The sequence below is a fragment of the Heptranchias perlo genome, chromosome 6, assembly GCF_035084215.1.
Source record: "Heptranchias perlo isolate sHepPer1 chromosome 6, sHepPer1.hap1, whole genome shotgun sequence".
Taxonomy (NCBI): domain Eukaryota; kingdom Metazoa; phylum Chordata; class Chondrichthyes; order Hexanchiformes; family Hexanchidae; genus Heptranchias; species Heptranchias perlo.
In genome coordinates this window covers 80617468-80632650 of record NC_090330.1, presented here as the reverse complement: position 1 = coordinate 80632650, position 15183 = coordinate 80617468, and positions in this window count along the sequence as shown.

The following is a 15183-nucleotide window of genomic DNA, read 5'->3' as shown; positions in this document are numbered from 1 at the left end:
AGCTGGATCTTTCTTCTTCAAAGCAAAAAGATTTTATCTTCAAATTCAAGAACTTTTCGTGGTTTTGTTAATTTTCAGCAAATGAACATATTTCAGCGAGCGAGAAGTTTTTTCTTTAATAGCGTCAGATTTTATCTTAAAATACAAGAACTTTTCGTGGTTCTTGTCAATTTTTGTTGGTTTTCATCTGATGAACTTGTTTCAGTCAGCTAGATCTTTCTTCTTTAATGCAAAAAGATTTTATCTTCAAATACAAGAACTTTTCGTGGTTTTGTTGATTTTCAGCAAATGAACATATTTCAGCGAGCAAGAAGTTTTTTCTTTAATAGCGTCAGATTTTATCTTAAAATACAAGAACTTTTCGTGGTTCTTGTCAATTTTTGTTGGTTTTCATCTAATGAACTTGTTTCAGTCAGCTAGATCTTTCTTCTTTAATGCAAAAAGATTTTATCTTCAAATACAAGAACTTTTCGTGGTTTTGTTGATTTTCAGCAAATGAACATATTTCAGCGAGCTCAAAGTTTTTTCTTTGATAGCAGAAGATTTTATCTTAAAATACAAGAACTTTTCGTGGTTCTTGTCAATTTTTGTTGGTTTTCATCTAATGAACTTATTTCAGTCAACTCGATCTTTCTTCTTCAAAGCAAAAAGATTTTATCTTCAAATACAAGAACTTTTCGTGGTTTTGTTGGTTTTCAGCAAATGAACATATTTCAGCGAGCTTGAAGTTTTTTCTTCAATAGCGTCAGATTTTATCTTAAAATACAAGAACTTTTCGTGGTTCTTGTCAATTTTTGTTGGTTTTCATCTAATGAACTTATTTCAGTCAGCTAGATCTTTCTTCTTTAATGCAAAAAGATTTTATCTTCAAATACAAGAACTTTTCGTGGTTTTGTTGATTTTCAGCAAATGAACATATTTCAGCGAGCTCAAAGTTTTCGTGGTTTTGTTGATTTTCAGCAAATGAACATATTTCAGCGAGCTGAAAGTTTTTTCTTTAATAGCGGAAGATTTTATCTTAAAATACAAGAACTTTTCGTGGTTCTTGTCAATTTTTGTTGGTTTTCATCTAATGAACTTATTTCAGTCAGCTAGATCTTTCTTCTTCAAAGCAAAAAGATTTTATCTTCAAATACAAGAACTTTTCGTGGTTTTGTTGGTTTTCAGCAAATGAACATATTTCAGCGAGCTCAAAGTTTTCGTGGTTTTGTTGATTTTCAGCAAATGAACATATTTCAGCGAGCTGAAAGTTTTTTCTTTAATAGCGGAAGATTTTATCTTAAAATACAAGAACTTTTCGTGGTTCTTGTCAATTTTTGTTGGTTTTCATCTAATGAACTTGTTTCAGTCAGCTAGATCTTTCTTCTTTAATGCAAAAAGATTTTATCTTCAAATACAAGAACTTTTCGTGGTTTTGTTGATTTTCAGCAAATGAACATATTTCAGCGAGCTCAAAGTTTTTTCTTTAATAGCGTCAGATTTTATCTTAAAATACAAGAACTTTTCGTGGTTCTTGTCAATTTTTGTTGGTTTTCATCTAATGAACTTGTTTCAGTCAGCGAGATCTTTCTTCTTCAAAGCAAAAAGATTTTATCTTCAAATACAAGAACTTTTCGTGGTTTTGTTGGTTTTCAGCAAATGAACATATTTCAGCGAGCTAGAAGTTTTTTCTTCAATAGCGTCAGATTTTATCTGAAAATACAAGAACTTTGCGTGGTTCTTGTCAATTTTTGTTGGTTTTCATCTAATGAACTTATTTCAGTCAGCTCGATCTTTCTTCCTCAATGCAAAAAGATTTTATCTTCAAATACAAGAACTTTTCGTGGTTTTGTTGATTTTCAGCAAATGAACATATTTCAGCGAGCTCAAAGTTTTTTCTTTAATAGCGGAAGGTTTTATCTGAAAATACAAGAACCTTTCGTGGTTCTTGTCAATTTTTGTTGGTTTTCATCGAATGAACTTATTTCAGTCAGCTAGATCTTTCTTCTTCAAAGCAAAAAGATTTTATCTTCAAATACAAGAACTTTTCGTGGTTTTGTTGGTTTTCAGCAAATGAACATATTTCAGCGAGCTAGAAGTTTTTTCTTCAATAGCGTCAGATTTTATCTTAAAATACAAGAACTTTTCGTGGTTCTTGTCAATTTTTGTTGGTTTTCATCGAATGAACTTATTTCAGTCAGCTGGATCTTTCTTCTTCAAAGCAAAAAGATTTTATCTTCAAATTCAAGAACTTTTCGTGGTTTTGTTAATTTTCAGCAAATGAACATATTTCAGCGAGCGAGAAGTTTTTTCTTTAATAGCGTCAGATTTTATCTTAAAATACAAGAACTTTTCGTGGTTCTTGTCAATTTTTGTTGGTTTTCATCTAATGAACTTGTTTCAGTCAGCTAGATCTTTCTTCTTTAATGCAAAAAGATTTTATCTTCAAATACAAGAACTTTTCGTGGTTTTGTTGATTTTCAGCAAATGAACATATTTCAGCGAGCAAGAAGTTTTTTCTTTAATAGCGTCAGATTTTATCTTAAAATAAAAGAACTTTTCGTGGTTCTTGTCAATTTTTGTTGGTTTTCATCTAATGAACTTGTTTCAGTCAGCTAGATCTTTCTTCTTTAATGCAAAAAGATTTTATCTTCAAATACAAGAACTTTTCGTGGTTTTGTTGATTTTCAGCAAATGAACATATTTCAGCGAGCTCAAAGTTTTTTCTTTGATAGCAGAAGATTTTATCTTAAAATACAAGAACTTTTCGTGGTTCTTGTCAATTTTTGTTGGTTTTCATCTATTGAACTTATTTCAGTCAGCTAGATCTTTCTTCTTCAAAGCAAAAAGATTTTATCTTCAAATACAAGAACTTTTCGTGGTTTTGTTGGTTTTCAGCAAATGAACATATTTCAGCGAGCTAGAAGTTTTTTCTTCAATCGCGTCAGATTTTATCTTAAAATACAAGAACTTTTCGTGGTTCTTGTCAATTTTTGTTGGTTTTCATCTAATGAACTTGTTTCAGTCAGCTAGATCTTTCTTCTTTAATGCAAAAAGATTTTATCTTCAAATACAAGAACTTTTCGTGGTTTTGTTGATTTTCAGCAAATGAACATATTTCAGCGAGCTCAAAGTTTTTTCTTTAATAGCAGAAGATTTTATCTTAAAATACAATAACTTTTCGTGGTTCTTGTCAATTTTTGTTGGTTTCATCTAATGAACTTATTTCAGTCAGCGAGATCTTTCTTCTTCAAAGCAAAAAGATTTTATCTTCAAATACAAGAACTTTTCGTGGTTTTGTTGGTTTTCAGCAAATGAACATATTTCAGCGAGCTAGAAGTTTTTTCTTCAATCGCGTCAGATTTTATCTTAAAATAGAAGAACTTTTCGTGGTTCTTGTCAATTTTTGTTGGTTTTCATGTAATGAACTTGTTTCAGTCAGCTAGATCTTTCTTCTTTAATGCAAAAAGATTTTATCTTCAAATACAAGAACTTTTCGTGGTTTTGTTGATTTTCAGCAAATTAACATATTTCAGCGAGCTCAAAGTTTTCGTGGTTTTGTTGATTTTCAGCAAATGAACATATTTCAGCGAGCTGAAAGTTTTTTCTTTAATAGCGGAAGATTTTATCTTAAAATACAAGAACTTTTCGTGGTTCTTGTCAATTTTTGTTGGTTTTCATCTAATGAACTTATTTCAGTCAGCTAGATCTTTCTTCTTCAAAGCAAAAAGATTTTATCTTCAAATACAAGAACTTTTCGTGGTTTTGTTGGTTTTCAGCAAATGAACATATTTCAGCGAGCTAGAAGTTTTTTCTTCAATAGCGTCAGATTTTATCTTAAAATACAAGAACTTTTCGTGGTTCTTGTCAATTTTTGTTGGTTTTGATCTGAAGAACTTCTTTCAGTCAGCTCGATCTTTCTACCTCAAAGCAAAAAGATTTTATCTTCAAATACAAGAACTTTTCGTGGTTTTGTTAATTTTCAGCAAATGAACATATTTCAGCGAGCGAGAAGTTTTTTCTTTAATAGCGTCAGATTTTATCTTAAAATACAAGAACTTTTCGTGGTTCTTGTCAATTTTTGTTGGTTTTCATCTAATGAACTTGTTTCAGTCAGCTAGATCTTTCTTCTTTAATGCAAAAAGATTTTATCTTCAAATACAAGAACTTTTCGTGGTTTTGTTGATTTTCAGCAAATGAACATATTTCAGCGAGCAAGAAGTTTTTTCTTTAATAGCGTCAGATTTTATCTTAAAATACAAGAACTTTTCGTGGTTCTTGTCAATTTTTGTTGGTTTTCATCTAATGAACTTGTTTCAGTCAGCTAGATCTTTCTTCTTTAATGCAAAAAGATTTTATCTTCAAATACAAGAACTTTTCGTGGTTTTATTGATTTTCAGCAAATGAACATATTTCAGCGAGCTCAAAGTTTTTTCTTTAATAGCGTCAGATTTTATCTTAAAATACAAGAACTTTTCGTGGTTCTTGTCAATTTTTGTTGGTTTTCATCTAATGAACTTGTTTCAGTCAGCTAGATCTTTCTTCTTCAAAGCAAAAAGATTTTATCTTCAAATACAAGAACTTTTCGTGGTTTTGTTGGTTTTCAGCAAATGAACATATTTCAGCGAGCTAGAAGTTTTTTCTTCAATAGCGTCAGATTTTATCTGAAAATACAAGAACTTTGCGTGGTTCTTGTCAATTTTTGTTGGTTTTCATCTAATGAACTTATTTCAGTCAGCTCGATCTTTCTTCCTCAATGCAAAAAGATTTTATCTTCAAATACAAGAACTTTTCGTGGTTTTGTTGATTTTCAGCAAATGAACATATTTCAGCGAGCTCAAAGTTTTTTCTTTAATAGCGGAAGGTTTTATCTGAAAATACAAGAACCTTTCGTGGTTCTTGTCAATTTTTGTTGGTTTTCATCGAATGAACTTATTTCAGTCAGCTAGATCTTTCTTCTTCAAAGCAAAAAGATTTTATCTTCAAATACAAGAACTTTTCGTGGTTTTGTTGGTTTTCAGCAAATGAACATATTTCAGCGAGCTAGAAGTTTTTTCTTCAATAGCGTCAGATTTTATCTTAAAATACAAGAACTTTTCGTGGTTCTTGTCAATTTTTGTTGGTTTTCATCGAATGAACTTATTTCAGTCAGCTGGATCTTTCTTCTTCAAAGCAAAAAGATTTTATCTTCAAATTCAAGAACTTTTCGTGGTTTTGTTAATTTTCAGCAAATGAACATATTTCAGCGAGCGAGAAGTTTTTTCTTTAATAGCGTCAGATTTTATCTTAAAATACAAGAACTTTTCGTGGTTCTTGTCAATTTTTGTTGGTTTTCATCTAATGAACTTGTTTCAGTCAGCTAGATCTTTCTTCTTTAATGCAAAAAGATTTTATCTTCAAATACAAGAACTTTTCGTGGTTTTGTTGATTTTCAGCAAATGAACATATTTCAGCGAGCAAGAAGTTTTTTCTTTAATAGCGTCAGATTTTATCTTAAAATAAAAGAACTTTTCGTGGTTCTTGTCAATTTTTGTTGGTTTTCATCTAATGAACTTGTTTCAGTCAGCTAGATCTTTCTTCTTTAATGCAAAAAGATTTTATCTTCAAATACAAGAACTTTTCGTGGTTTTGTTGATTTTCAGCAAATGAACATATTTCAGCGAGCTCAAAGTTTTTTCTTTGATAGCAGAAGATTTTATCTTAAAATACAAGAACTTTTCATGGTTCTTGTCAATTTTTGTTGGTTTTCATCTATTGAACTTATTTCAGTCAGCTAGATCTTTCTTCTTCAAAGCAAAAAGATTTTATCTTCAAATACAAGAACTTTTCGTGGTTTTGTTGGTTTTCAGCAAATGAACATATTTCAGCGAGCTAGAAGTTTTTTCTTCAATCGCGTCAGATTTTATCTTAAAATAGAAGAACTTTTCGTGGTTCTTGTCAATTTTTGTTGGTTTTCATGTAATGAACTTGTTTCAGTCAGCTAGATCTTTCTTCTTTAATGCAAAAAGATTTTATCTTCAAATACAAGAACTTTTCGTGGTTTTGTTGATTTTCAGCAAATGAACATATTTCAGCGAGCTCAAAGTTTTCGTGGTTTTGTTGATTTTCAGCAAATGAACATATTTCAGCGAGCTGAAAGTTTTTTCTTTAATAGCGGAAGATTTTATCTTAAAATACAAGAACTTTTCGTGGTTCTTGTCAATTTTTGTTGGTTTTCATCTAATGAACTTATTTCAGTCAGCTAGATCTTTCTTCTTCAAAGCAAAAAGATTTTATCTTCAAATACAAGAACTTTTCGTGGTTTTGTTGGTTTTCAGCAAATGAACATATTTCAGCGAGCTAGAAGTTTTTTCTTCAATAGCGTCAGATTTTATCTTAAAATACAAGAACTTTTCGTGGTTCTTGTCAATTTTTGTTGGTTTTGATCTGAAGAACTTCTTTCAGTCAGCTCGATCTTTCTACCTCAAAGCAAAAAGATTTTATCTTCAAATACAAGAACTTTTCGTGGTTTTGTTAATTTTCAGCAAATGAACATATTTCAGCGAGCGAGAAGTTTTTTCTTTAATAGCGTCAGATTTTATCTTAAAATACAAGAACTTTTCGTGGTTCTTGTCAATTTTTGTTGGTTTTCATCTAATGAACTTGTTTCAGTCAGCTAGATCTTTCTTCTTTAATGCAAAAAGATTTTATCTTCAAATACAAGAACTTTTCGTGGTTTTGTTGATTTTCAGCAAATGAACATATTTCAGCGAGCAAGAAGTTTTTTCTTTAATAGCGTCAGATTTTATCTTAAAATACAAGAACTTTTCGTGGTTCTTGTCAATTTTTGTTGGTTTTCATCTAATGAACTTGTTTCAGTCAGCTAGATCTTTCTTCTTTAATGCAAAAAGATTTTATCTTCAAATACAAGAACTTTTCGTGGTTTTATTGATTTTCAGCAAATGAACATATTTCAGCGAGCTCAAAGTTTTTTCTTTAATAGCGTCAGATTTTATCTTAAAATACAAGAACTTTTCGTGGTTCTTGTCAATTTTTGTTGGTTTTCATCTAATGAACTTGTTTCAGTCAGCTAGATCTTTCTTCTTCAAAGCAAAAAGATTTTATCTTCAAATACAAGAACTTTTCGTGGTTTTGTTGGTTTTCAGCAAATGAACATATTTCAGCGAGCTAGAAGTTTTTTCTTCAATAGCGTCAGATTTTATCTGAAAATACAAGAACTTTGCGTGGTTCTTGTCAATTTTTGTTGGTTTTCATCTAATGAACTTATTTCAGTCAGCTCGATCTTTCTTCCTCAATGCAAAAAGATTTTATCTTCAAATACAAGAACTTTTCGTGGTTTTGTTGATTTTCAGCAAATGAACATATTTCAGCGAGCTCAAAGTTTTTTCTTTAATAGCGGAAGGTTTTATCTGAAAATACAAGAACCTTTCGTGGTTCTTGTCAATTTTTGTTGGTTTTCATCGAATGAACTTATTTCAGTCAGCTAGATCTTTCTTCTTCAAAGCAAAAAGATTTTATCTTCAAATACAAGAACTTTTCGTGGTTTTGTTGGTTTTCAGCAAATGAACATATTTCAGCGAGCTAGAAGTTTTTTCTTCAATAGCGTCAGATTTTATCTTAAAATACAAGAACTTTTCGTGGTTCTTGTCAATTTTTGTTGGTTTTCATCGAATGAACTTATTTCAGTCAGCTGGATCTTTCTTCTTCAAAGCAAAAAGATTTTATCTTCAAATTCAAGAACTTTTCGTGGTTTTGTTAATTTTCAGCAAATGAACATATTTCAGCGAGCGAGAAGTTTTTTCTTTAATAGCGTCAGATTTTATCTTAAAATACAAGAACTTTTCGTGGTTCTTGTCAATTTTTGTTGGTTTTCATCTAATGAACTTGTTTCAGTCAGCTAGATCTTTCTTCTTTAATGCAAAAAGATTTTATCTTCAAATACAAGAACTTTTCGTGGTTTTGTTGATTTTCAGCAAATGAACATATTTCAGCGAGCAAGAAGTTTTTTCTTTAATAGCGTCAGATTTTATCTTAAAATACAAGAACTTTTCGTGGTTCTTGTCAATTTTTGTTGGTTTTCATCTAATGAACTTGTTTCAGTCAGCTAGATCTTTCTTCTTTAATGCAAAAAGATTTTATCTTCAAATACAAGAACTTTTCGTGGTTTTGTTGATTTTCAGCAAATGAACATATTTCAGCGAGCTCAAAGTTTTTTCTTTGATAGCAGAAGATTTTATCTTAAAATACAAGAACTTTTCGTGGTTCTTGTCAATTTTTGTTGGTTTTCATCCAATGAACTTATTTCAGTCAGCTCGATCTTTCTTCTTCAAAGCAAAAAGATTTTATCTTCAAATACAAGAACTTTTCGTGGTTTTGTTGGTTTTCAGCAAATGAACATATTTCAGCGAGCTTGAAGTTTTTTCTTCAATAGCGTCAGATTTTATCTTAAAATACAAGAACTTTTCGTGGTTCTTGTCAATTTTTGTTGGTTTTCATCTAATGAACTTATTTCAGTCAGCTAGATCTTTCTTCTTTAATGCAAAAAGATTTTATCTTCAAATACAAGAACTTTTCGTGGTTTTGTTGATTTTCAGCAAATGAACATATTTCAGCGAGCTCAAAGTTTTCGTGGTTTTGTTGATTTTCAGCAAATGAACATATTTCAGCGAGCTGAAAGTTTTTTCTTTAATAGCGGAAGATTTTATCTTAAAATACAAGAACTTTTCGTGGTTCTTGTCAATTTTTGTTGGTTTTCATCTAATGAACTTATTTCAGTCAGCTAGATCTTTCTTCTTCAAAGCAAAAAGATTTTATCTTCAAATACAAGAACTTTTCGTGGTTTTGTTGGTTTTCAGCAAATGAACATATTTCAGCGAGCTTGAAGTTTTTTCTTCAATAGCGTCAGATTTTATCTTAAAATACAAGAACTTTTCGTGGTTCTTGTCAATTTTTGTTGGTTTTGATCTGAAGAACTTCTTTCAGTCAGCTCGATCTTTCTACCTCAAAGCAAAAAGATTTTATCTTCAAATACAAGAACTTTTCGTGGTTCTTGTCAATTTTTGTTGGTTTTCATCTAATGAACTTGTTTCAGTCAGCTAGATCTTTCTTCTTTAATGCAAAAAGATTTTATCTTCAAATACAAGAACTTTTCGTGGTTTTGTTGATTTTCAGCAAATGAACATATTTCAGCGAGCTCAAAGTTTTTTCTTTAATAGCGTCAGATTTTATCTTAAAATACAAGAACTTTTCGTGGTTCTGGTCAATTTTTGTTGGTTTTCATCTAATGAACTTGTTTCAGTCAGCTAGATCTTTCTTCTTCAAAGCAAAAAGATTTTATCTTCAAATACAAGAACTTTTCGTGGTTTTGTTGGTTTTCAGCAAATGAACATATTTCAGCGAGCTAGAAGTTTTTTCTTCAATAGCGTCAGATTTTATCTGAAAATACAAGAACTTTGCGTGGTTCTTGTCAATTTTTGTTGGTTTTCATCTAATGAACTTATTTCAGTCAGCTCGATCTTTCTTCCTCAATGCAAAAAGATTTTATCTTCAAATACAAGAACTTTTCGTGGTTTTGTTGATTTTCAGCAAATGAACATATTTCAGCGAGCTCAAAGTTTTTTCTTTAATAGCGGAAGGTTTTATCTGAAAATACAAGAACCTTTCATGGTTCTTGTCAATTTTTGTTGGTTTTCATCGAATGAACTTATTTCAGTCAGCTAGATCTTTCTTCTTCAAAGCAAAAAGATTTTATCTTCAAATACAAGAACTTTTCGTGGTTTTGTTGGTTTTCAGCAAATGAACATATTTCAGCGAGCTAGAAGTTTTTTCTTCAATAGCGTCAGATTTTATCTTAAAATACAAGAACTTTTCGTGGTTCTTGTCAATTTTTGTTGGTTTTCATCGAATGAACTTATTTCAGTCAGCTGGATCTTTCTTCTTCAAAGCAAAAAGATTTTATCTTCAAATTCAAGAACTTTTCGTGGTTTTGTTAATTTTCAGCAAATGAACATATTTCAGCGAGCGAGAAGTTTTTTCTTTAATAGCGTCAGATTTTATCTTAAAATACAAGAACTTTTCGTGGTTCTTGTCAATTTTTGTTGGTTTTCATCTAATGAACTTGTTTCAGTCAGCTAGATCTTTCTTCTTTAATGCAAAAAGATTTTATCTTCAAATACAAGAACTTTTCGTGGTTTTGTTGATTTTCAGCAAATGAACATATTTCAGCGAGCAAGAAGTTTTTTCTTTAATAGCGTCAGATTTTATCTTAAAATACAAGAACTTTTCGTGGTTCTTGTCAATTTTTGTTGGTTTTCATCTAATGAACTTGTTTCAGTCAGCTCGATCTTTCTTCTTTAATGCAAAAAGATTTTATCTTCAAATACAAGAACTTTTCGTGGTTTTGTTGATTTTCAGCAAATGAACATATTTCAGCGAGCTCAAAGTTTTTTCTTTGATAGCAGAAGATTTTATCTTAAAATACAAGAACTTTTCGTGGTTCTTGTCAATTTTTGTTGGTTTTCATCTAATGAACTTATTTCAGTCAGCTCGATCTTTCTTCTTCAAAGCAAAAAGATTTTATCTTCAAATACAAGAACTTTTCGTGGTTTTGTTGGTTTTCAGCAAATGAACATATTTCAGCGAGCTTGAAGTTTTTTCTTCAATAGCGTCAGATTTTATCTTAAAATACAAGAACTTTTCGTGGTTCTTGTCAATTTTTGTTGGTTTTCATCTAATGAACTTATTTCAGTCAGCTAGATCTTTCTTCTTTAATGCAAAAAGATTTTATCTTCAAATACAAGAACTTTTCGTGGTTTTGTTGATTTTCAGCAAATGAACATATTTCAGCGAGCTCAAAGTTTTCGTGGTTTTGTTGATTTTCAGCAAATGAACATATTTCAGCGAGCTGAAAGTTTTTTCTTTAATAGCGGAAGATTTTATCTTAAAATACAAGAACTTTTCGTGGTTCTTGTCAATTTTTGTTGGTTTTCATCTAATGAACTTATTTCAGTCAGCTAGATCTTTCTTCTTCAAAGCAAAAAGATTTTATCTTCAAATACAAGAACTTTTCGTGGTTTTGTTGGTTTTCAGCAAATGAACATATTTCAGCGAGCTAGAAGTTTTTTCTTCAATAGCGTCAGATTTTAGCTTAAAATACAAGAACTTTTCGTGGTTCTTGTCAATTTTTGTTGGTTTTCATCGAATGAACTTATTTCAGTCAGCTAGATCTTTCTTCTTTAATGCAAAAAGATTTTATCTTCAAATACAAGAACTTTTCGTGGTTTTGTTGATTTTCAGCAAATGAACATATTTCAGCGAGCTCAAAGTTTTTTCTTTAATAGCAGAAGATTTTATCTTAAAATACAAGAACTTTTCGTGGTTCTTGTCAATTTTTGTTGGTTTTCATCTAATGAACTTATTTCAGTCAGCTAGATCTTTGTTCTTCAAAGCAAAAAGATTTTATCTTCAAATACAAGAACTTTTCGTGGTTTTGTTGGTTTTCAGCAAATGAACATATTTCAGCGAGCTAGAAGTTTTTTCTTCAATCGCGTCAGATTTTATCTTAAAATACAAGAACATTTTGTGGTTCTTGTCAATTTTTGTTGGTTTTCATCTAATGAACTTGTTTCAGTGAGCTAGATCTTTCTTCTTTAATGCAAAAAGATTCTATCTTCAAATACAAGAACTTTTCGTGGTTTTGTTGATTTTCAGCAAATGAACATATTTCAGCGAGCTTGAAGTTTTTTCTTCAATAGCGTCAGATTTTATCTGAAAATACAAGAACTTTGCGTGGTTCTTGTCAATTTTTGTTGGTTTTCATCGAATGAACTTATTTCAGTCAGCTCGATCTTTCTACCTCAAAGCAAAAAGATTTTATCTTCAAATACAAGAACTTTTCGTGGTTCTTGTCAATTTTTGTTGGTTTTCATCTAATGAACTTGTTTCAGTCAGCTAGATCTTTCTTCTTTAATGCAAAAAGATTTTATCTTCAAATACAAGAACTTTTCGTGGTTTTGTTGATTTTCAGCAAATGAACATATTTCAGCGAGGTCAAAGTTTTTTCTTTTATAGCAGAAGATTTTGTCTTAAAATACAATAACTTTTCGTGGTTCTTGTCAATTTTTGTTGGTTTCATCTAATGAACTTATTTCAGTCAGCTAGATCTTTCTTCTTCAATGCAAAAAGATTTTATCTTCAAATACAAGAACTTTTCGTGGTTTTGTTGGTTTTCAGCAAATGAACATATTTCAGCGAGCTAGAAGTTTTTTCTTCAATAGCGTCAGATTTTAGCTTAAAATACAAGAACTTTTCGTGGTTCTTGTCAATTTTTGTTGGTTTTCATCGAATGAACTTATTTCAGTCAGCTAGATCTTTCTTCTTTAATGCAAAAAGATTTTATCTTCAAATACAAGAACTTTTCGTGGTTTTGTTGATTTTCAGCAAATGAACATATTTCAGCGAGCTCAAAGTTTTTTCTTTAATAGCAGAAGATTTTATCTTAAAATACAAGAACTTTTCGTGGTTCTTGTCAATTTTTGTTGGTTTTCATCTAATGAACTTATTTCAGTCAGCTAGATCTTTGTTCTTCAAAGCAAAAAGATTTTATCTTCAAATACAAGAACTTTTCGTGGTTTTGTTGGTTTTCAGCAAATGAACATATTTCAGCGAGCTAGAAGTTTTTTCTTCAATCGCGTCAGATTTTATCTGAAAATACAAGAACTTTGCGTGGTTCTTGTCAATTTTTGTTGGTTTTCATCTAATGAACTTATTTCAGTCAGCTCGATCTTTCTACCTCAAAGCAAAAAGATTTTATCTTCAAATACAAGAACTTTTCGTGGTTCTTGTCAATTTTTGTTGGTTTTCATCTAATGAACTTGTTTCAGTCAGCTAGATCTTTCTTCTTTAATGCAAAAAGATTTTATCTTCAAATACAAGAACTTTTCGTGGTTTTGTTGATTTTCAGCAAATGAACATATTTCAGCGAGCTCAAAGTTTTTTCTTTAATAGCAGAAGATTTTATCTTAAAATACAATAACTTTTCGTGGTTCTTGTCAATTTTTGTTGGTTTCATCTAATGAACTTATTTCAGTCAGCTAGATCTTTCTTCTTCAAAGCAAAAAGATTTTATCTTCAAATACAAGAACTTTTCGTGGTTTTGTTGGTTTTCAGCAAATGAACATATTTCAGCGAGCTCGAAGTTTTTTCTTCAATCGCGTCAGATTTTATCTTAAAATAGAAGAAGTTTTCGTGGTTCTTGTCAATTTTTGTTGGTTTTCATGTAATGAACTTGTTTCAGTCAGCTAGATCTTTCTTCTTTAATGCAAAAAGATTTTATCTTCAAATACAAGAACTTTTCGTGGTTTTGTTGATTTTCAGCAAATTAACATATTTCAGCGAGCTCAAAGTTTTTTCTTTAATAGCGTCAGATTTTATCTTAAAATACAAGAACTTTTCGTGGTTCTTGTCAATTTTGGTTGGTTTTCATCTAATGAACTTGTTTCAGTCAGCCAGATCTTTCTTCTTTAATGCAAAAAGATTTTATCTTCAAATACAAGAACTTTTCGTGGTTTTGTTGATTTTCAGCAAATGAACATATTTCAGCGAGCTCAAAGTTTTTTCTTTAATAGCGTCAGATTTTATCTTAAAATACAAGAACTTTTCGTGGTTCTTGTCAATTTTTGTTGGTTTTCATCTAATGAACTTGTTTCAGTCAGCCAGATCTTTCTTCTTCAAAGCAAAAAGATTTTATCTTCAAATACAAGAACTTTTCGTGGTTTTGTTGGTTTTCAGCAAATGAACATATTTCAGCGAGCTAGAAGTTTTTTCTTCAATAGCGTCAGATTTTATCTGAAAATACAAGAACTTTGCGTGGTTCTTGTCAATTTTTGTTGGTTTTCATCTAATGAACTTATTTCAGTCAGCTCGATCTTTCTTCCTCAATGCAAAAAGATTTTATCTTCAAATACAAGAACTTTTCGTGGTTTTGTTGATTTTCAGCAAATGAACATATTTCAGCGAGCTCAAAGTTTTTTCTTTAATAGCGGAAGGTTTTATCTGAAAATACAAGAACCTTTCGTGGTTCTTGTCAATTTTTGTTGGTTTTCATCGAATGAACTTATTTCAGTCAGCTAGATCTTTCTTCTTCAAAGCAAAAAGATTTTATCTTCAAATACAAGAACTTTTCGTGGTTTTGTTGATTTTCAGCAAATGAACATATTTCAGCGAGCTCAAAGTTTTTTCTTTAATAGCAGAAGATTTTATCTTAAAATACAATAACTTTTTGTGGTTCTTGTCAATTTTTGTTGGTTTCATCTAATGAACTTATTTCAGTCAGCTAGATCTTTCTTCTTCAAAGCAAAAAGATTTTATCTTCAAATACAAGAACTTTTCGTGGTTTTGTTGGTTTTCAGCAAATGAACATATTTCAGCGAGCTAGAAGTTTTTTCTTCAATCGCGTCAGATTTTATCTTAAAATAGAAGAACTTTTCGTGGTTCTTGTCAATTTTTGTTGGTTTTCATCTAATGAACTTATTTCAGTCAGCTAGATCTTTCTTCTTTAATGCAAAAAGATTTTATCTTCAAATACAAGAACTTTTCGTGGTTTTGTTGATTTTCAGCAAATGAACATATTTCAGCGAGCTCAAAGTTTTCGTGGTTTTGTTGATTTTCAGCAAATGAACATATTTCAGCGAGCTGAAAGTTTTTTCTTTAATAGCGGAAGATTTTATCTTAAAATACAAGAACTTTTCGTGGTTCTTGTCAATTTTTGTTGGTTTTCATCTAATGAACTTATTTCAGTCAGCTAGATCTTTCTTCTTCAAAGCAAAAAGATTTTATCTTCAAATACAAGAACTTTTCGTGGTTTTGTTGGTTTTCAGCAAATGAACATATTTCAGCGAGCTAGAAGTTTTTTCTTCAATAGCGTCAGATTTTATCTTAAAATACAAGAACTTTTCGTGGTTCTTGTCAATTTTTGTTGGTTTTGATCTGAAGAACTTCTTTCAGTCAGCTCGATCTTTCTACCTCAAAGCAAAAAGATTTTATCTTCAAATACAAGAACTTTTCGTGGTTTTGTTAATTTTCAGCAAATGAACATATTTCAGCGAGCTCAAAGTTTTTTCTTTAATAGCGTCAGATTTTATCTTAAAATACAAGAACTTTTCGTGGTTCTTGTCAATTTTTGTTGGTTTTCATCTAATGAACTTG